We start from the raw sequence: 24,212 nt of genomic DNA, 5'->3' as shown, positions 1-24,212 counted from the left end.
AGGAATGAAGTAGAAAATGGACCCACAAAATTAGTCAAGATAAGAGCACTGAGTCCTGCTTGCTTCAGTTTACCCCAAATGTAAAGTCACACTCTGTAGCCAGAGCCTCCCAAAGGAGCTCTGAGGGCATCTCTGTGGAGACACAGTGACTATATACATACTAGTCTGTATTTATGTGGTCTTTACCATGGGTTTCTACTGCAGTAACAATAATATCTCCTTAAGGTGTGAGAAGGGTTTTGGGGTCTGAGCAGATCTGGCTGACAGGACATCCTCCAGGGGAAGGCAGAGTTCAGCAACCACAGGTGTCTGTCAAACCCACCCAAATTTCACCTAAACATCAATCAAAAATAGGAGTTGTGCCGGCATTAGAAAAAGGCAAACTCAGACATCATTAGTACACACAAAGAGGAATATATCACTACCATAAGTCTTCTAGTTGTGGCTTTACTTGTTATTGTTCAGAGGGCTTTGTCTCACACAACAGAATGTCTCCAGTTCTTCTTAAAAAGAAATCTCCCCTGTTTGCTGCAGTGTTAATATCTGTACCTTGATAAAGCACCTTTCAAGCACAACCAGGAGCTCCCACCAATATCCCAACTCCTGTGCCATGAGGTGACAAATGACACAGCTAGTTCAAAAGAATAAACAAGATTTTTTCCTAGAGTATTCGTACTTAATTTATGTCTTTGTGCTATTCCACTTGTCTGATCTCTCGCTGAAACACAAACCAGCGAGAAACAACTGTTCACGATAAATTTCCCTAATTTTATTTCTGTTGTTTGTTTCATAGACTTGCAATCTGGATTTGGAGCAACTAATGCTCAAGATTAATAGCTGCTACAGACACAGTTTTCTGGCCTTTCTTTTGGCAGTTATGAAGTTTTGACATTTACCCAGGTGAAACTAGGATCTGTGCATTACAGTTCATGGATTGTATGCTGAAGAAACATGAACACTACTTGCAGTAACAGATTTCAGCAGATGGTCATGGTCTTCACATAAAAATGAATGTTGATGTCGCAATATTTAGGTCTCCTGCACACAACACTTTTCATCTTCACTTCCCAAGGTACTGTGTGCAGTGCCTGGACTGGATTATTCCTGCTGGGGAAACTGAGGCATGGGGTAAGGGATTTACTGAAATTAGACCTTCTCCCATCTGCAGGGCCAGGCTCCTTAGAGTTATAAACAGTGCAGACTAAGCTGGGACCCCATGTTTCAGTTCTCTATCCTCACATCTATTCCTCATGCCACCCGTTGCCATTCCTTACATGCTTCTACCTCCAGCCTGTCTTAGAAACTAGGCAAGGAATTTCATATTCTTTACAGCATTAATAAAACCTGCTTTAGCTGGAAACACCAGAAGGAATATATTTCTTGGCCTTTCTAGTTATTTTTCTTCCTGGTGGCCCCTGGCAGGGCTGTCCTCACAAGCTGTCTGCCTGCAGAACAGCTTCAGCCCATTTTCTGTCCTTACTGCCCTCCCCATTTGGAGCCTAATGAACACCAAAACCAAGATACTAAGTCCACCAAGACCAAGTCCACCCAGTTATGGAGGCTCCCTGCTCCTGCTCCAGAGCAGTTCATGTTTTACCCAGTTCACTTTTGAATGGCACATTCAGAAGGAAAAAAAAATAAAGCAGCAGCAGCTTTGACTTTCTAAAGAATTTCTTGTTTAACTAAGAAATATTTGGCAGGTATATAGCTCTAACTTAATATGAAGGATTCTTAGCAGCTTGTGAAAGAATTGTAGAAATCAGACAAGTTCTCAGCAAACACAGCCTCTGGAAATAATTAGAAATTTTAAATTTACTACTAAGCAGAATTCTGAGTTGTCTTAATTTAAGTGCTAGGCAGTTGATAACATATGACACTTGAAAAACCCTTATTATAAGAAGAGGAGAAAATTAACTGCCATTTTCTCTTGAACTACATCTTATCTATACACACCAGTTGGGGCACAGTCATCTCTTGGCATGGAGCAACTCCTTAAGGTTGGCTACAGTTACATCTGTATGAAGTTGCTGTGTGCCTATCCCATATACAAAGTGGAATAAATGATGCTGGCATAAGACATCCTCACAATATTATAATAACTTGGCTAGATTTGACTCCTGCTTGTCTGAAATCTTGGGCATTGAGCAAGCAGGGTTATCCTTTTGGGTGCTGGCAGGTGGCGTACCTGCTGAGGAATTGTGGCTGACCCCACAGCAAAATATAGATTAGGGAAAGCCATTGCAAGATCCCCTCTGGTGCTGTCATCACTGTTACACTGACATCTGGGAAAAAGAGACAAGTATACCAGGATATATAACTATATCCATGCTGACCAATCAGCCCAGTGAAGGTGTTAAAGTGGAAAGCCCCAGCCAGACACAATGACCAGGTGCAAAAATGTGTGTGAATGTTAAGCACATTTCCTGCTGGTAAAAGTGTCCTGCAGGGTGTTCAGCTGTGTTATTCAAAATAGGACTATTTATTCTATACATTTGTCCTGAGAATACATACTATTTTACTAAGTCAAGATTTCTCTGCTTCAAGATCTGTGGAGCAGTTGCTCACATGAGATTCCCCCTGCCTTCAAGGATGTTAAATGAGATAGCTTCATATCTCATTACTAAGAAAATAATAATCTTCAGTGTATGGATCTGTGCAAGTTTCCATTCCACAAATGGCTTCAATAGGGCAGGTTCTGCACTAAGTTGCAGTCAAGTGATAATGGAAGAACATGACTGAGACTTGAGCATCTCCCCAGGACCTGTGAAACCTTCAGCTTCACTTCTTACAGCAAAGAAGAGCTAGGGGAGAGGTATCAGAATGGAAAGCATTTTATCAAGCTAAGAGAATGGAGTCACATCTGGAACCAGGATTCATGCAGCCTGATTAGAATGAATTAAATAACGGTTTATGGAATAATGGTTCTCAGGGAGGTTCTGAGTGAAAGTCCCAGGGTGTTTGTGCAGCCGGGAAAAATGTCTTTGTCCAGCCAAAAATAAGTGAGGTAGGTCAGCCCAAGCTGACTTCCCCTTTCCCAGAGGAAAGATCTGACTTTTAAGGAAAGATTATGTCAAAAAGAGAGTTTCCTCAAAGCACATAACCCCAGCAGCACAGCGTGACTCATTTAAGCTTGATACAATCACCATACCTTCATGCCAGAGGTTGCTGTGGCTCCTTATCCATGGAAATAACAGGCAGGCTGTTTCCTCACCAGCCTTATATAGGTTCTGCTGGCAAAAGCAAAGGCCAGTGGTTTTCTGGAGTTTAACCAGATTAGAGGTTATTGGTATCACCTGGTCCTGTGTGAAGGAAAGGTTACAGCATGCTCTGCCTTCCCCTATCCCCTGCAAACCCTACTTGCAATCCCATCCTTGTGCACACCCAGGTGTATGAATGTGATAAAGTTTATTTTAGGACCAGCTGTATAGGAAGACACCAAATCTGGGGTTTTGGTGTGGATTCATTCCTTCTCTGAGCAGGAAGATCTGGCTATTGTGTCTGTGCCAGATGTATGCTACCAGTGAACCCCCCCGGGAATTTACAGGATGAAATAAAAGATCAAAAGCAATGCAAAACACAGACAGGTGATTCTTTTTAAGCATCTGGCCTCAAGCTCTCGCAAAGCCTGGCAGGGGTCAATGTTAGGTGGCCCCTATCCATTTGGACAGGCCTGTAAAGGAGAATAGAAACTATTCCTCCTTTTAACTTGTTTTATTGCATATGAGATATAAATTAAGCAGATGAATGTTATTAGAGAAACACTCTCATGCATGCTGCATCCCACTAACAAAATTAACAGGAAGTCTTAAAATATATGATCAAAATATATTCATTACGAAGGGGAAAGGTGTTTTGCTGGGGGAAAAGGCTGGGCTCTGGGGTGCAGCGTGCAGCTGTGCCTCCGCTGCAATGCCATGTGCCCCGGGGGAACCTCTGGGAAGCCCAAACAATTCATCTGGGTGGGACTGCTGGAGCTGGGTGGTTCTCACCCACACCGTCGGATCTGGTTGTGCAAACACAGCACTTGGTCCCCTCTGGGGTCTCGTTGTCCCAAAGCCTTTTGTCTCCAAAGAGGAGAGCAGTGAGCATTCCTGCAGAGAGGAGGCTCTGGGGCTGGGGGCAGTGAGGACCCTTTCCCTCTCAGGCCATGGGGTTTGCTGCATGGCTTGGGTAGGGAGGATGTACCGGGAGCTCACACACTGTAACCACCAAGGCAGCTGAGTCATGGACTGGAAAGCTCAGAGAAATCTCCCTGGAGGACAGGCTTAACCCTAAAATGAAAGACACTGCGCGTTAGTCTTTCTGTGGATTCGCATGGATGTTACAAGAAATCCACAGCCTTGTACCGTGCTGTGTGTGGCAGCCAGACTGAGCTCCCCAGGGGCAGAAAAATTGAAGCCAGGCTGCCTAAAAAAGCAGAGCTGCAATCCAGGAGATCGAATCAGGAAGAAGTGTGGGGCACTTCATATCTTGTTTGGACCGTGGTAAGGCACGAATCAGAGCCAGGGACCATGCAAGCATGTGAAAATGGACTTGTATAAATCCATCTAAAAGGCACATTCCATTAGGAAAGTCACAATTTTACACAAGACATTGAAACGGGGGATATTTGCTGGCTGAAGGTGTGTCTGATTCCCTGCACTGACCCATGATGACGTGCTCAGGGCCAGGCACTTTGGTTTTGGGCCTGCATCTCTCTGTTTGAAATCTGCCTGCCTGTAACCCCAGAGACAGATGGTTTCCCATTACAAGAGCACCCTGCCTACCTCCAGAAATAGCAACTTAATACACGAAATGCCTGTCAGTGGCACTTGCAAACAAGGCAGATGAAGTGCCATTCATATACACATCATCGCTGTGCCTGCAGATGATTTCCATAAAGGAAACCTTTAACCTCAGCTTCCCACACACCATTACAGGTGAACTCCCTCCTGCTTTGCTGGGGCTGCTCTGAGGCAGTGAGTACTTTGGCAAGGACAGTAAATGATTTTCCAGGTCCAACCACAAGGCAAATGTCTTAAGAACTCTGAAAAAAACTCCGTCTTCTTACGTCAGCTCTGAGGATGTGCCAATACTCTCCAGAACAGAGACACAACCTCAGTGCTCAGCAGGATCCAGCAGCCGTGCAGGGACCCAGCAGGGCAGGAGCATCGCTGCAGTCATACGAGGCTTGTAGTTGGTAACATTTCTTCAGGATTTCTTATGAGATCTAAGGATTTGGGAATCTGAGAGTCACATTTGACACATTATCCCATGGCTATAAGGAGTTTGCTGTGAGAAGGCAGATGTTTTTTCTTGTCTTCTCTTATCCAAGGAGCAGGGTTAAACAAGCTAAAGAAAATCCCACTTGCCTTTGACCTCCTGATAAAGGTCTTATCTCAAGCTGGTTGAAGATGAACAGCAAAATTTTGAACCATTGCAGACTGGGCTTATCTGGGAACGTTCCCTTTTATCTCCTCAAGCAGTGTGTCTGGAAATCAGCACATGTGTTTCCGTCATCTACCTGGTCTGAGGGGACTTGCATACTCTCTCCTGTCCAGTAGCTCTGCTAAGTGGACTGCATCTCACTCACCACTGACTCCTGGTGCCAATAAGCAATGTTTTGAATCTTTTCTTGGCTTGGGCTGTAAATATAATTAGATGTCATCCCAAAATCAGAAGCCAAGTGATGAAAACGTAGGATTGCAAAGCAAAAACTTCCTGCAAGAATGTTCCTAAAACTACTTGTTGACACCCACATGTGCGCTTGAATGCTTAGAAATCAGCCCCAAAAGCCCTCTGGGCAGTCAGAGAGCTCCTACAAGCTTTGGTGTGGCAGGAAAACACAGGAGACATCAGAGAGTGCTCTTTTTTTGGTGTATGTACCCCTAATAGAGAGGCTGCATCTCATACCTTTTATTTTAGCTTATATCATTTCCTTAGCCAAACAAGGCATTTTTTGTAACCGTCAGACATAGATTTTTTGAAGGTGCTGGAAGAAGTTTAATAGAAGGGTTTTCCTCCCCTCTTGTCTCCATGTGAGGTCTCTGTGTAATGGACCTGAACAGAAAGGTTTGGTATTCCAGCTGAATTCCTTCTGAATAGTTCAGCAGACTGGGAGAGATACATGGAGAGTTTCCATCTTTTATCTCGGCACAAAACTTTCCATCTGAATAGAGTCTCTTTAATGGGAAAGTTATTGTCCTCCAGTGAACCACTCATTTTTAGGATGACAGTAACTTGCATTTTCCACAGATGTTGCCAATTACAATGTTTCCCATTCCTGACATAAAGGGGAAACATGAAGGTACTTTGGATGGATGCACTGTGCCGCAGCCGCAGTCAGTTGGTGCTTTGCATTCACTGTCATGTTCACTTGCTTCCAAGCTCCGTGCTAGTGCAGCTGCAGTAAACTATTTGGGAAGGACAGAGAGAGGAGAACAGAGGAGGACGGGGGATGTTTATATTATGGAGAATAACCCATGAGAAACGGTGACATCTCTATTACAAAGTCAATGTTTTGAATATTGCATGGAGACTCCGTCAATGGCTGTCCCTATTTCTGCAGCAAAACAATCTGGAAATTGTTAGCTAAGGACAAAGCAAAAACTCTCTAAACACCCTATTAGCACCAGGCAAAGAATAAAAGCCGTGCTAAAAACCTGACTATTACAGACCTGGGTCTGTCATTACTTAGCGCTGAATGTGGCTACAGAAGATGGTCACATCTCTAACTCCCAGGAGAGTACACTCCCAGCCCTGCATGAGGCATCTGCTTTTGCCATTCACCATGTGAATTCAATACACTGGAAAATGTTTCATTGAGTTTTTGTTCAATGTTCTAGTTAAATATTATGTATTATATAACTGCGTAAGTTATATAATAATGAAATTATATATGTATTTATATAATTTAATCTCCAACATGTTTCTGGTTTGTTCATAAACCCCAGCCTGCCCTTCTCCACCTCCACCCAGCCCACTCAAAAAAAGAAAAAAAAAAAAAAAAGAGTAATGGAGCAACATCAACAAATCTCTTTATCTAGAGCTGCTCGGTACATTATAGCTCCTTCTAATTCAGGATATGTAGTATTTGCAGAGTAGGCATGCATCTTGCCAGAGTTTGAGTTCAGATTTACACTCACATTTGTGTGTATACTCACATTCCCCAGTCGTCAACTTTTTTGCTTCATCAGGGTTCACTTTTTTTTTCCTGAGATTTCCAGTGCCCAGCAATTCTGGACTCATTCTAATGGAAATAACTTCCACAGAGCAAGTACTTGTATATTTTGTCCTGCCTAAGTCCAGACATGGCAATCTAAGTCCTCTGTTAATAGGTACCTAATTAGTAGAAGAACATGCTCAAAATGTCATAGAGACCAGTAAACACACTATTCCTATGAGGTTTTGGTGGGCTTTGTGATGGTTTGTCCATGGAATCCCAAATGTTTTACCGGTCTACAATGACATGGTGTTGAGTGTAACAAGTCCTACCTCATCATTTTTTTCTCCTCAGTTTTCCCAAAGTAGCTGCATTGTTTCATCATTCATGTTTTCAGTATTCTGAAAGTGTTAAGGAGACTGGAGAAAGTGAATAATTGAATATTCAAATGCTTTTTTTTTCACAATATCTCTCCATCTTTCCTTTGAAGTCTTGAATTTGAACATTTTTCCAACTTACATCCAACAAGCTCTTTGGCATGAGAAAGCTCAGATGAGGCTTGATTCCTTAATTACATTGTTGGCAGACTACAACATTCCTTTGTTAATTTCTTGATATAAATCTCCCAAAGAGCTGCAAAAAAGAGAATGGTGGATTAATTTAATCATCATTTCATTTTCTGTGTGGTTAAATACCACTCCTTTATAGTCTACATACATTTGGGTGCCATGAACTTAATCTTTTCCACCTAGAGTGAAAGCCTCTTCCACTGTATTTTTTTTTCCCTTTCAGACTTTATGTCCAAGCAATAATGCAAACAACAGTTCATGTGTTGGGAGTAAGTGGAAACTTAGTAGCTTGGAGAAGAAAATTCAAATGCTTTCTTATTCCGTCAAGTCTTGTAGAGCTAAGCTAATTCAGCTGGTGGCTGAAGGACACCTCCCATAGCTCCATGGAGCAGCTCCGGGCACTGGAAGGCTTCTGTGGAAGAAGGATGTACTGCAGTGTTGATAGTCTGTGCTGGAACAATATGGTTTTGAGGATGTTGAGGTTTGCAAGCCCCATATTCATATTTTGCTGAGTATGTAGAAAGAGTGAAAATCCTTCTCATGACAAGGTAATGGAGATAAATACTGTACAATTCATTTCATCTGGGGCTTCAATTCAGCAGAACCTCCAGTTATTACAAACTTTCTGTCTCAATTAACTCAATGCTTCTGCCAAAGAAACCCAGGACATGCTGTTTGCAGCAGGGCAGATTTACTTTTCTGTGCAGACTTAAACAGCTGTTTCAGACTGTGACTGAAAAGTTATGGCATTTACAGTTGAGCTTTTCCAGACTTTTAAATGAAATGTAATAGCGGAAGTGTTAGTTGTGTCTCTTCATTTCTGTATTCACCTCCCTCAAATTTGAGGCCTCTTGTCATAGTCTCAAGGGGTTAAATTGCTCTTCTCCCAGATTAGTTTTGTAGAAAACCTGTCTAGCTCCATCTAGGTTTCCATTCCTCTAGCTCCCTTTTTTGGGGGGAGCTTGTTGTCATCACTAGGTCCTGAGCAACCTTTGCAAATTAAAGCATTTTGTAGTCTGAGCCTAAGGCTCAAAGGGTCAAGTCCATGAGTTGGAGCTGAAGATCCTTGTGGTTCCCTTCCAACTGAGGATATTCTAGGGTTTTATAAAACAATTAGCACCCTCTGCATTGCTCTGTATTGGACAACGACCAGTTGGGTGAGTGGTTGGTCCTGCTTCTAGAAACTTCATGGAAGCTCTCTCTCTCCTTCAAACACAGAATGGTTTGGATTCAAAGGGACCTTAAATTTCATCCTCCCAATGACCACTTGAGCAGTGAACCCTTCATTCTCTGTATCAACATGGACAAAGCAAACTACAAAACATGGCTGAAGTAGGATCTTCCCAACTGGTAGCCTAGGATTTATTGCTGAGCTGCCTTGAGAAGAGGTTTTGTTTGGAGCTGTAGTCCTGAATTTCCATACAGGCAATTCTTCACTCTGCTGCCATTAACCTAAATATTTCAATGATCAGCTCATATACAATAGTTGTGAATTATTACTGAGCAATTCCTCATCTTCAAAGGCCTACCAAGGAAAACAGATTTAACTTTGAATGAATATACGGAAGTTATTCAAATTAAGGGAGAATGACCCAATCCTGCAGTCTATCCTATAGAAAGGCACCATTATTCATGAGAAAACATTGGAATTTGGGTCAGAAATTCCATAACTTTCACACAGGTCACACGTGACTGGGCACAACAGCCAAGCTCCTGTAATCTCCCTCTCCCTCTCATAGGAAGAAAATGATGTTGCCCTCCCTCTACACTTGGATTTATAATGGTAACATGCTATCATCCTGATTGGTTTGCATGTGATTATTTCCTAAGAGATTGGTGCAGATAAGAAACAGGAATACAAACAGCTTCCTTCAAGTGAATATTTGTAAGATCAGCCCGTTTGTGAGAGTCCCAGTCAGCAATTTCCAAGCGGCTGCTGGGACAAATGCAAAGTCTCAGGAATGCATAAGCAAACGCATTAGGCACAATTCATCCATTGGAGCAGTGATTCATTAAACAAAACGGCTTATGGAAACATGGAGAAGGCATGTTCAACACAGAAATAACTAACAGCTTTCCCCTCCAAAAAGTGGGTAATTATTGGAAGTTGTCACTACTTACAAATTGGCCACATAAAATTGTATAATTTAGATAGTAATGTTCACTTTTAATATTTTTTCCATGTATATCACAAACCCAAATGTCAATATATTTCATCAGCTTCCTCATTGTCAGAACAAAAAAATAAAAAAAGAAAATCCTATGAACTTTGACTGTCTTTGCCTGGACTGGGAATTTCACATAATTGAGAGGCTGAGAGTGTGCTGACCAGTTCTGAGAGATATTTCAGCTGGTTTCACCTTCTCTTCATTATATACCAGCTCATATTGGTTTAAATTTCCATACTCAGTGGAGAACAGATGTAGAAAATAATTTCTGGTTTCTTTGAAACATGAGCAGCATATTTTTGATTCAGGCCTCTGTAAACTAGCTTCTTCCACATTAGGAGGCTTGGGGCCACCCTGAGAAGAGGGACTTGCTGCTCAGCCCTGAGGACCTGCCCCAAAACCACCGAGACATGGAAAGGGCCCCAGAAAGCCCCACTGAGCTTGCAGATCCACAAGAAATCTTGGCCATAGCCCTGCATATCTTGGGACGTGAGTAATGTCTGCTGCAGCTCTGGTCTAACAAATGCCAGGCTAAATGGCTGGATCATTACCCTCCCTGGTATGGGACTGATCCAGCTCCCACTGGAGCCAGCTGGAGCCTTTCCACCGAATGGAGTGGGGGGGGATCAGCCCCACTGCTGCTGTTTGTCCTTCTATGGTGCACGCTGCCTCCTTCCCACTGCCCATGGGGGCCCTGTGAGCCCAGGGCTGGGAAATGAGGGCAAATCCTGGAATCTGCAGCAATTCCTCAGAAGGGACGAAACTCCTATTTAAGGAAAGCAGAAAAATGGAGGGAAGGTTTTATGACTAGGTCCAGAATGAAGCAAAGAAAAACATTCCTGTAAGCAGTTTGAATCTAAGTGGATAGTCTTTATGTTTCAGCCACCCTGGCCCTTGAGAATTACTGGATGGCAGGGCCAAGGTGCATCCCAAAACCTGCCCCTTTGAGAAAGTTTCATCTGCTGACATTGCAAGTACGAGAGTAATACTGGGGAGGTCTCATCACAGAGCAGAACTTTGTTGTTCCAGCTACTGTACGAAATGAACACAATGATGGTCCCCACCCCAAAGCACAATTAGCACTTGGAATTAAAATTGCTCTGTGTTCCCCAGTCTGCAAATTTTGACCCTCTTTGGGGTCATGGACTGGAAGAAAGGGAGCAGTGAAAGGCTAGAAGAGCGGTGATGGTTGACAGCAGAGCAGTGTTGACAGCAGATGAGTGTTTCCAAGAGGCAAGGATGAGCAGAGGTTGTGTTTACAGGCTCTGAGGGCTTCTCTGGGTCAGAGCACTCTGAAATGTAACACAATCCCTTCCCCATCCCACCCAGGATAGAGAGGAAGGGTTTACAGTGGAGTGTGAAAGAAATTCTCATTTACAGAAACCAAAGTTCATCAGAGGGCTCTACATTCAACCCTCATGCTTGACCTCCCATTTCATACATGGGGTATATTTTGGGACTGATTCTCATGTATGAGTGACTTTCCTTTCTGTTTGGGGACAAGATGCAGAAAACAACAGAGAAGAGAAAAACCTCAGTCCTATAAAGCAGGAATGTGGGAGTGTAAAGTTAGAAAACTGACAACAGCAAGAGAAGAATCTGAAACTATTTCAAATTCATTTTTTAAGTGGCAACGTTTCAAGTTATGTCCTTCTTGCTTTAATTTTCTCACTTAGTGGCAGATCCTCTGCTGGAGCAAACTGCTCTGAGACCACTATATTTTAGGATGAATTCCTGTTCTCAATGCAAGTGACATTGCTGTTGAGTTGCATAGCACAGGATTTCCAGCATCTGTGCTGAAATCTGTGGGTTTCACACTCTGCAGGGGGGCAAATATTGGCTTCAGATGCAGTTTTCATTGAGGATTTTATGCAAGGAAACATTCCAATTGTTCAAAGGCTGCTTTAAAAAAATGCTGGTTCTGTAACAAATTTAAGTTAATACTTACTCTTTCCTCATGTCAGATTCAGCAATATGAAATAAAAATGACAAAGGGCTCCTGATTAAAATCCGAGAGGTGAGGTCAAAGGGGTTAAGGAGCTCTGGAAAACAGCAATCCTTAAGATGCATGTTGGGTTGTTTTTGTCAGGATGGGAAAGTTGCTTTGTTTGAGCCTTTTTAGAGATGGGGTTTGCAGAATGGAAACAATGTCTGCTGATAGAGATGGAAAAAGCCCCACATCTGAGAACAAAATAGAAGTGAGACTCCACCTCAGGGCAGCAGAAATACTGCCTGCCTTTTGGACGAACTGCTCCCTAGGGGTTCCAAATCTAATACTTGATCCACCAGAAAAACAAAGATAAAGAAGTGACTTTATTGGTTCAAATTTCTGCAAGAATAAGGACCATACAAAAAAATGTAACTTCTCTTGATTTTCTTGGTGAAAAGACACAGTAGCTTGGCTATTGATGCTCTGCAAAAATCCATGATGGGCCACTCCTTGTCAGTGCCAATACATGCTGGGGACTGTAAACAAAGTATTTCAAAATATTTGGGATTGAGAGAAAATAGATTGCCTGCCTCCGAAGGGTGGTACTACTCTCTCCAAGACTTTGCCTCCTGCATTCTGTAACCTTTTCTCAAAATTTTCAGATTTTTCCTTAGAGAAAAAAGTTTTCTTATTTCTACCTACACAGCCCTGGGCTGTGAATTGCTGGTGCATCAGGATGGATGGGTATGTGTCAATCATGAGAGCTTTAAGGGCAGGAGACCCTTGAGTGCTGATTCTGCAAAGACGTCAGCACCTGAACCGCTGCAATGGTGTGGAGCCAGCTCACTGAACTCTTCCCTGAACTGGGGACAAGCATTTGCAGGCTGTTTCTTTTAAAGAAATAGCCAACGTGCGTTCCTCTTGGATTACAAATTAAAATATCTTCTGAGAATAAAAAAAAAAAAAAAAAAAAAAAAAGGTGTTATTTTCTCTTGGATATGCTGTGTAGGAGTATAATAGGAGCACAATTACCTTAAATCACACATGGACCATAAAGGAAACAGATGCTTATTTCTTTTAGAGATTAGACAATCTTGCACACTGCCCAATAGAAAACAAAGTAGAAAAGAGAAAGCAGGCAATATATCTCATAAGCATCAAGTAAATGAGAACATTGCTCAGGAAATAAGTAGATTTTATGACCGGTGGGGAAAAAAAAACACAACACACAAAGAAAAGCTTTTTTTTTATTTTTCCCTTTAGTGAAGACTATAGTAAGATTTCATTCATTTTCAAATTTCCAGCCTCTAGCAATTGTATCTTGGCCAGCTACACCTTTTAGTTCTTCCTGGTGTTTTGAAAGAAGAGAAAATAAATTTTTATTTTTTTTTTCCCCCTGAAACTACACCCAGCATTTACCACCACAACAACCAACAGTCATCCCTGAGCTTGCCATTCAAGGTCTTTTGAGTTCAGGCTTTCTCAAGGCTGCTTCATCTCCTAGCACGGACTTCAAAGCTTAAACACCTCTGAGGACCAGGGGCAGCTCCCCAGACTGGAGCAGTTCCAAAAGTAACATTTTTTGCTTTCGGCCTTGACCGCCTGTACTAAAACCAGCTTAGGAGAGGCGGGAACCTTAAAGCATCCTCCTGGCCTCTGCTTAGCAGAGATTTTCTGGTTCATTAAAGCCTTGATACATTAATGGCCTGTGTGCGATTTCAGAGACTGGTGCGCTGATCTCCTGCCGTTCGGGCCTGGAGCTTGTTAGTGTAATTTTCTAAAGATTAGCAAGCATTGATTCCACTGGGAAGCCTTGGGGAAATGCTGTTAATCTCCCCTGACCGCTGCAGCAGTGCGTGTTTGTGGAGGGTGCCTGCTGGCACCGTCCTCGCTGCTGCAGGGGAGGCGTGATTCTTAAGGAAAGTTTTTCCTTCAGAAAACTGCATCAATTCCAACTGAGAGTCATTAGGTAATGGGAGCTTCATTGAGTCAGACACTTCATTTTGCCTCTCCCGGGTTGTCTGAGCCCTGGAGGCCCTTTGCAGAAGATAGATACTGACTTGATTCTGGCTTCAGTTTCCCTAGCTAACTCCTATTAACCCCAACAAGCTCAGACAGGTATGAATTAGGTGGAATTTTACTCAGTGGAAGGACAGCATATATATTTTAACACAGACAAGTTGTGTGTTATTACACAGTGAAAAAAGAAAACCAGCCTGGATAATTCAATTTCCTAGCATGAAGGTAGAAAGTACTACAGTTAAATAGAGGAGGTAATTCAATTTTCTGGTTACAAAACAACATTCTTGGTAGAATTAATGAATGAATACTGAGTTCTGGGCCAGTGTTTACAAATCAAATCTCACAGTATACATATGTGTAGGGTGTTCTGCTACACAAAGAGGATAATAAAGTGCCTAAATCTATATCAAAGCCCCTAAAGGTGCATCTTGGATGCTGGTTTATATATTTTAATAGCTGTTTATCAATTCTATATGAACCATGGAGAAAGGGATGTAAATGCTGCCTTTCAGTATCCTTTTCCCAATGCAGAATGATCGTCCCTGATTTAGTTTTACGTTGGTGCAAAGCTCAACCTTATCCCATGAAATGTGTCATCAGTTGTACGTCAGCCATCTCCCAAACAAGGAAACCGGGAAACCTAGAAAGAGAAAAGCAGAGTGGATGAGGAAGGACAAATTGTTTAGATCATCCAGGCATTGTTTTCATATCTAGCTAAACTGAGGAAATAGATTTGTTGGTCCTGACAAAAAAGCCCTTTGTACATTGTAGGAGAAAGAGACCCTGGGGAATGGAGAACAATAGGCTTCCCATGACACAGGGCCCGATTACCTTCAGGAAGCGCATGTGGATTGCTCAGGGTGATTGAATTCCAGTATTGCTTTTTCAGGATCAAGTAATTATATTACAGACTCTATCATGGTCCCTTAAATGGCCACAATCTCTTTTAGTGCAGTAATGAAATTATCACTGCTTAAAATAATGATTTTATTTTATTTTTAATGGGCTTAGCAGCCAGTGCTAGAGCAGTTTCCTGTTGGACAGTGCAGACAGCCACGTGGATGTGGTGTAGCCTCCAGCCTTCCTGCGAGCAGTGGGGTGTGGATCTGCCCCTTCAGCTCCCATGTTCCATAACTACAATTAGCCATGCTGGGATCCAGCCGCAAGGACTTTGTGGCAATGGGGCAGCTCAGCACCTTCCCCACCATTCATGGTGGCAGTGAAATGGATGCTGACCGATGGCTGCAGACAGACGTGTGAGAAGGAAGCAAGGGCACAGCTCTGGGTTCCCCTTTGCGGCAGCAGCCTCATGGATTTTGGCCATTGAGAGATGAAGGAGCTGTAACTGGCACAAAACTTTGGGCAGTGAGACCAGACATCACTGGCACAGTAACTTCTGGGAGGTTTTCCTTTCCTGCCGTCAGTGCTAGAACCAAATGAAAACTTTGCACTGCTTACTGTGGGGATCCCTAGATAATGTGTACGTGGTCCTTCGATGCTGAGCTACCAAAGACACAAACAGCTCCTGCACAGAAACCTGGTTTTTCAATAAAAGTGATGAATTCCAGAGATCACAAAAGCTAGAAAACTGTCAGCAGAGAGCTTGTGGCTCAGGGAAAGATAAAGCAGCCCCAGGAGCACCTCTCCCAGCAAGGCCCTGCCGTGACCCCTCTGCTGAGGGATCACTGCAGAAGAGCAGTATCCTGCTGCATGACCTGGCAGGTCACCGAGAGCAATGGCAGAGAAATTTGGCGATGAAAAAGGGCTCCTCAGGTTTTTAAGATGTGTGAATCAAAACTATGGGAGTAGTTTACAAAAGATGCTTTGCTAAAAAGAAAGCTCAAATTGCCGGAAATTCCACCATTGCTCCCTAGCAATATATCTCAACCTAATGACATTTTTTTTTTTTTTCTGATTTTGTGCAAAAAAATCTTTGTGAGTCTTGCAACCCGAGTGTCTGCCCAGTTCTTCTGTGAGAACAGAGACAGGATCCATACATAAATCATTCCTCCTTTTCAAACTTGTCCTTTTGCTAGGGTGGATTAAAATCTCCACTTTATTTACAAACATCAGCTTACTGAATAAACTATTGAGGGCTGTAACTGTTGATCTATGCTAAGGCCATCTGAAACATCAAAGCAAAGGGTATTTATGGGGAAGGGTTGATAAACCATGGCAACTTGCCTCTCTTCCTTCCTAGCTAGGTACAGCAGCGATGGCTCAATCAGTTCGGCTTCTGTGAGCATGTTTTAGAAGTATGGTTTGCAACTTTTATGGGCTGAAGATGAAATACCAAATGCAGTCTCGATGGCAGCAAGCACAAATCTTCCGAATTCCTCAGCACTACAGTGCCATTTGCTTCTATGCAGTGAATAAATATGGAAGTAGCAGACACGGGAGATGACGGGGAGGTTAGACGTGGGCTTTGAAGCATCGGGGGTGGATCGATGTTGAAAGCACTGTGTTAGCTCAGCCCTCTGGGCTGTTTTACTTCAGCAATTAAAGCCACTGGTGCAAGAAGTCAAAATGGCTTTGTCAATGTCATCAAAATGATAGAAAATTCCTGCTTGCTCCTAACTTTATGTTAGCAAAGAAATCCCTTTATTCCCTCTGTCCTGGGAGACAGATCGAAGATGTTCCCTTGAGGTTGTCTCCCTCAGATTTCCAGGTTTCAGACCCCACTAATAACACCAGCCAGACTTTCTTCCCCATCAGTTTATATTTTCCTCAGTCCTATTTGAATCAAGGTGATTGTTGCTTTTTTTAATTATTATTATTATTATTTTAATTTATTTTTTTAATTTTCTATCAGGTTGAAAACCTTAAGAGGAGTAATTCATATTTTCAGATAAAATATTTCACTGAACACCCCCAAGTCAAGAACTGGGACACTTGTTCAGATTCATGAGCAACTTCCCCCTACTTTTCCTGCAAAAGAATAAGTAAATATGCAAATCAAAGCTATCAGTTACTTAGATTCTCATCAGAAACCATAAATAGCCACCCAGTTTATTCAGAGGAAATGCATTTTGAAAAAAAAAAAAAAAAATAATGTTTCAAAAAGGCTATAAAACAGTGCAAAAGGAGAGGAAAAATAACCAGTTTCTTCTTGCTCCCAGTCCCTTCCTAATATTTAACCTGAATATTTGCTATTTAACATAAAGAATTCCCACAAAATGGGAAGGTTCCCACTGCTGAGAGAGAATGGGCACAGTCCAGAAGAATACCTTTGAGGGTGGTTTCCTTCTGAGTCTGGCTGCTGACCTCAGAAAACGTTTTCCAGCTGTGAATGACATTCATATGTAGCTTGTGGGACATGCTTGGCTAAACAGACCAACCCAGAGCAATAAAGACCTTTTTGTAAAACTGTACCAGGACATCAATTTCACCAGGCATGACAGACTTTCAGCTTTGTCTTGCAATCAGGAGAAAGTGTGGCCTAATTAGTTAACAATCACATTCTTGTGGTATTGACCACTGGATGATAATATTAGATGGTCTCTCTAGTCTTCTTCCTTGCCACACAGGCAAATATTCTGCCACAAACAATATCCTATGACTTTCCACTAGCTATCCTCTTGCTTTGTGTGTTGAAGGACTCCTAATGACTTTATGTCTCCCTCATACCCAAACACCAAAGGGCCTCCACCTGTTTATGTGAAGTGCTGCAGACATTTTTGACTTTTCCAAAGCAGTCCAAAGGAAAAAAAAAAAATCAAATTAGTAATCTTCAAGTGAATATCACTTAAAAGTGTATAAAAACAGAGCACTTTGTTTGAAGAAGGTTTTAGACATATGCTTAATTTTAAGTGGGTAAATCCCAGAGAAGGAGGATTGCTGCTCAGACTACCCATACGCTTAAAATTACACAAGGGCTATAGGGTTTTTCTGGTTTGGGACCCTGGACCATAAACCGCACAAAGGAGATCTGCCAGACTTCAGATGAACCACAAGGGTGAATTTAATCTCCTCAGAAATGTGCGGCTGGCTTGATACAGATTTTCTGGTGCACAGATCAAAGAAGGAGTTGTACGCTGGGCTAGCGTGTGTCTCCACATGTGAAATAGGTGACAAAAAATGGAACAAATGTAAGAAAACAAGGAATGGGGCCTCAGTCTCGGTAAGATTGCTTATATTTAGTTAAGAGACTCTTGTGTGTTGGCTAGTAGCAAGGACTGGGGAAGGCAGGGGTTTTGTTGCTGCCTTGTGACTGCTTCAGACAACCGCCAAATAACTACTCTAAGTAGTTTGCTGCCTGCTTCTTTCACCTCCTTTGAAAAAGAAATAGACTCTTTCAGCCCCCTGGGAGAAGTGGTTAGGCAGAAGTGATTCCAGATGAGAGAGGATGGGGTGGCTTTTGTATTCACAACATCCGTATAACACATATGGCAGCGGATGATCCAGAGAGAATTAGGTGACAAGTTGTGTGGCTCTCCGAGGTCACTGCTGAAATCAAAGGGTAAAGAAAAGAGCTGGCTTTGAGGTTTCTGATCCATCTGGAGCATCTCTGCTGTAGGCACATGGCATGCTGCATGACTCCTTGCATAAAGGAGCTACAGAGACGTCTTGGTAGCACAGAGAGCATGGCCCAGCCAGACAGATATTTCCATCAGCCTGCCTTGTTGTCCCGGAGGACAGATGATATAACTCTGTGCCTTCTCAGGCTGCTGGATCTGGGGAATAAAGTAACGGTGTTTGTGGGAGAATTTAAGTGGCAGGATAGAAGTGTGCTCAGAGCAAGGGTCTGAAAATTTGGTATTTTTGTGAGCTGTCATAAACCAGGATTCTGTATCCTTCCCCAGACAGGTGTTTGACAGCAATCAATAACTAGAAAAATGAAGCGAATTGTTAGCAGCAGGATTTAATATCTCCTCAATATGGTACTTTGTTTTATTTCCTTGTCTGGCTGTCATCTGCTGGAACAAGATCTGGGAGAAGTGAAACAAAATCCAATTTTTGTTGCATCTTCCACAGTAGGAGAAAATCTGTTTTACACCTTGGGAGAAGACTGCATTCCTCCATAGAATAGCTGCTCTACTTGTCCCCCATCCCCATATTCCTGAAAACCTCTAAAAGGTTAAACATAGTTCTGCTTTGACCTGGAAAATGAGAGATGTCTAACGTATTTTTACGGATTAACTTTTCCAGGGTGCATTATTTAACTCATTACTTCGGTGCTCAGCTGAACTGTCAGATTTGGTCTCTGTTGTGACACTTGCAATAATCTCCAATTAGACACAACAGATTACGCTGGGAAGCCAGACGTAAATCAGGCAGTGCCGAGCTAAATGGGCAGGCTGAGCACAACATATGCTCAAGGGTGCCCCGCCACTCTGCATGACTAGACATGACGAGATTTGCGGGGAGGTATGCGATGTGGGCCAGCAGCAAAGGGAAGGTGCCGAGCTCTTGGCACACTTGCCTCGCAATGCGAGGAGACATTGGGCAAATTCCTCGGCTTTGCACAAAGGCAGGGCTGTCTGAAGGGCAAACACCAGCTTTCCGCTGACTCCGAGGACCACAGCCGCCTCCTTCTGCACAGCCACAACAATTTCCTTGCATCGGTGAGATAATGCCATTATCAGAGTTACTGAACAGCAACAAGTGCCTCAGCAGCATTTGGTTGTTCAAAGCCAGATCTCAGAGACGGTCGCTCCATGTGAATTATTCTGCATATTATGGGATTTCAAAGCAGTGCTTATTTTAGGGAGGGGTGATGCATCCATAGTCAAAGCTGGTTTGCAGGACCTTTGCAGGACCTTTTTGTTCTGAGTCTTTAATAGGACAATCCCCATTTAATCCTAGAATCTGCTGTAATTTTCAGATCACCAGATGAGATGGTTAATGCTGAGACTTGTAGGACAACTACAGTTTTTTTGTTGCTGTAATTTTATCTTAAACACTCACCTAAGATGTCATGGATGTTTCCTTTACAAACTCTCCCCTCCCTCCACTGGGAAAACATGTGTTTAGTAAATAGCTCTGATGACATGAGGCACTTTTTATTGTTTGAGTTAAATGAATGTAATAGACTTAATTAGTTACACATTTCCCTAGCAGGAAATGGGAAGCCATTAAAACTACTGCACTAAAATATCCCTCAATTATTGCTTCTTATAGCACATGATTTCAATTTTACTCATCGGTCCTTCTGTTGGGTGGGTTCAGAAGAGGTGCTCTAAGAGCAGCAGGGGCACATGAAGGGTGCAGGGGCACACCAAGTGGTGGGGCTGAGAGGTGGAAGCAGGGCATCCATGGGATGGTGACATCTCTTCTGTCTCTCACTGGGGCCTCTCTATTGCGAACGCCCTGTGCTGGTTCCCCAGTGAGCCCCAGTTGCACCAGGTATCCTCTTCATATCCTCTCCATAACAACAACAAGCAAAGAAATAGAAAAAGCACAGGAAAAGAAGATGAGCAGACAGAAAGCCTTTTAATTTGAGTGAGTTCAAAGTGATATGCTCAGAGGATAACAAGTATGATATACTGCTCATATCAGTTCAGGGCCATGTTGAAATAAGCTGAGCCATTTAATTAATGAATGTACTGAAAACAAGGAATATAGAGATAAATATCACTGAGAGGTGCAATTATTTTGATAGATGCTGCAAATAAGGTTCTGTAATTCCTCATGGAAGGATCGTATGCTGTTTGCTTTCACAACTCAGCTTTGGATCTTGCTCTCTGCCCTGGAGAGGAGCAGGCAGAAAATCTGCCATTACGTATTTAAGATCTTGTACATGTGGCCTGTATACCAAAGTGTGTGATGAAAACAATACCTCTCCACAGCACATCATCTTTCTTTCATCTCTTCCTCACCTATCAATATTCATATAGATTACATGAGAAAAAACATTTGGGTGAGACACAACTGGAAAATAATTTCCTAATGAGCCCAGATTGTGATGGATTTTTTTTCCCCTGGCATTTGTGGAACAGTTTTGGATGTTCCTGATCTTTGTGTTGCTGCTTTGGCTGTGCTGGAGGATGCCACCTCATGTTCCAAGCACTGAGATCAGGAGGGGCACCTCCATGTGCATGTGGTTGGCAGGTTTTTAGGACAGGAGGCAAGGATATGCTTTTTCAGGATATTTAATTCACCTCTTTGCTAGTGTAAGATACTGCACAGCTGGCCGCAGTCTTTGCTACTAGCTTCTTTGTAAACATCATCTGTACTGGCAGTCTTAGCAATTAATTAAGATCTAAGGGGAAAAGGGGAACATAAACTTGCTATATATTTCAAAAGGAGAATGTTTTGGTTTCACGTCCCCTTCTTCCAGTGGTAGACACTTGATCTAAGCATCACTACCTCCAGCTAGGCCATACAGCTTGGCAATTTAATCTTCAAAGACATCAGATTTAAATATTTAGAAGTTTCTGATACATTACCGATCTCTATCCCAAGCTTCCCAGGTGGCAGATCCATGCATTTTACCACACGACAAGTCAGACACATTGCACTGGATAACAGCATCTCTGTGGGGTCAAGGCACATCATGCTGGTGCTCAGGAGCATGCCAGAAAGCCTGGGCTCTGCCCCTGGAACAGCTCGGTGTGTCTGCACTGCTGCTGCTGTGGTAGCAGCTGGATTGAAATCCTTTAACTCTGTCACTGAAGATTGAGAACAGCACATCTGGAGAATCAAACTCTTCCTCAAAACAATTGTGCATGATTTATAGCATAGCTAACTATTCATACCTTTCTTAAGACAAAATATATATTTTTATCTTTGTTAGAGTATCCCAGATTGTTACACAAAGTTCATAATAAATCCTTACATTCTCTGAAATCCACCTGCTCTGAGATTCTAGATATAAATTCCAAAAGCAGGCTTGCTTTGTCCAAACGTACGTTGTGTTCTGCAGTGGGGACCTAGAAGTCAGGGGTGAAACTTTTTGGAGAAATCTGCCACTTGGGGATGAATAGGATGAATATAGAGGGAAGTATTCTATCTGAGTGAGGTCTGATTTTGTTTGGAAATGAAATCTCTTTGTACAAGCTCTTTGTGGTTTAGCAGCTGTGGTTAAACCTGTTGTGAACACAAACGGCATTATCACCTGTTTGAGTAAGGTACTGAAAGCTACAAACTCACATTTTCTAATTTCAGAAACCTGTTTACATTCTTATTTGATAGCATCCTGTCTTTTCTGATGCTTCATTTCTTCCATTTCCAGTTACAATTGACTCTTCCATTACTTCAGTCATATCAAATATTGCAAAGGATGAATTACACAGAAATAGATGTTTGGCACTTTGTTAATACTACTCAGCAGTAACAATACAAAAAGTATTCTAAAGACTCTAAAAGCCACTCAGAAAAATAGATAAGACTCATTTAATTTATTTTTGTTATGCTGTTAGTGTCATCTTCAAATGTCATAGCATTTTCTCTTCTTTAAAAGCCAATTGAGAATCTGACTGCAATTCTTTTAGCCATTTTGCTACAACTGTTGATTTAACTTGAAAGGATGAGTGTTTTTATTCCACAGAAAATGTCACAATAGAAACAATCTTGCTCTAAAATTCAACATCCCCCACCTTTTGAAAGCATGGCTTGGCACTGAAAACTGGAACTAGTTTGGGGTTTCTAACCCACCTTACAATATGACTTTGTCTAGACGTTTAAGAGTGTCTTAGTAATTTATTAAGAATCTAACTGTCCAAATAAAAAAGGTTTTTTTTCTTCCTTTTTTTTTTTTTTTCAATGAAGACACTGCAATGTTCATGCATATGATTTTTTGTTTGTTTGTTTGTTTGTTTGTTTGTTTGTTTGTTTTTAATAGGAGGAAGATTCACAGATTAAGGAGCTATCTGAGAACTCCTGCTTCCAAATGGTCATTGATAAATAAAGTCCCATGCTATGGAGTCCGGGTCCTCAGCAACATCAGGGGCCATAGCCACAACTCAGCTCTGCAGATTGATTCTTGTTTTGCTATGCTACTTCCTAGCTTAGATATTATGAGGTACCTGGGATAACATCTATTTTTCTGCCTTTTACAGCATTGATTAATGTCAGCGAAAAGCTTTCCACTGACTTTAACATTCCATTGACAATCTTTGATTCAGATTTGCCTCCAGAGACATGAACCACATGTTCTACAGAAGAAAAAGGGATAGAATAAAAGCAGTGGGATTTTAAAATTTTTATCCCATACTGGCTCTTCTACATGTATAACATAATATTGATCTACTGCCATTTTTTTCCACTGAGCATCCATCTAAGAATAGAAGGCACTACAGTGGTATTAAGAGACCTCTTTAACATTGGCAGAATATACTAACTGCTTAAGATGAAGAACTTTCTCACAGCAACTCATACGGTCTCTCCTACATTAAAAGAAACATCTATCCATATTTCAATGACAGCTAGAAGGAGCACAGCTGTAGGAGTTACTGCTACTGCATTACCACAATATCATAAAAAACTACTTAGGATAAATTTCTACAACAGCCATTACCCATCCTCACAAAGCCGTCACACTGCAGCTGAAAGGAGAGGACTGTTTTTCTGATGCCCATGCAGTGATGTTCCACAGTTGAGTGTTTCAGACATTTTCATGTTAGGCAATCTTTCTTTATAGACAAACAGTAGGCAAAAATGAAAGGAAATTTTGGGATAGGTTTGTTAGTAGCCATACTAAGCACTACAGGTTAAGTGCACACATATCCCTTCAGCTGATGATGTGAACAACCACTCAGCTATATTTAAATGATAACTTGAAAAACAAACAAAACAAAACAACACTAACCACAGGGAAAGGAAGCATTTTAGAAAGAGCTTGTAGGCACCAAAATATTTACTAAGTCTCAGATGAACCTCCTAGCATCACTAGGGAAATACCCTCTTATGAGTTCCTTGGAACTGGTGGGGACTTTCCAAGAATATTCTTAAAGTTTGTCCTAGACCAGCAATTCTGATCTTCAAACAATTTTTTTTTTGCTTCCCCCAGGTTCCCTCATTGCCCTAGACAGCCAGCAAGGAGACCCTGCCTGAGAGACCTTCATCTCTGAACACAATGTGGGAACGGCTGATAAAGACACATTGAAACTTGCATACAGAAAAAAAGAAAAAAAGTCAATCACGCTGTGGTGCTGTGAAAAAGACCTAATTATAATCCTTTTTCATCTTCAATTAACCTTACAGACAAAACAAGAAGGCATCTAGTCCAAAAGTGCTGATGAAAGAGAAAGGCTAAACACAGACAGAAAAATCTCCACTGCCGCAGTGCTACTGTAAGCAAAATGGAAAATCAGGAACCCAAATTTGAGACTCCCTGTATCTGCCCTGTTAGCTTGACACATTGTGTGAGTAGTCACTAATGGGAAACTCAGTTTATAACAGGCATTTGGGCAAACTTTTGTTGACCCACACTGCAGTTTTAA

This window comes from Aythya fuligula, chromosome 12, assembly GCF_009819795.1.
Source record: "Aythya fuligula isolate bAytFul2 chromosome 12, bAytFul2.pri, whole genome shotgun sequence".
Lineage (NCBI taxonomy): Eukaryota > Metazoa > Chordata > Aves > Anseriformes > Anatidae > Aythya > Aythya fuligula.
Note: the sequence above shows the minus strand (reverse complement) of the source record.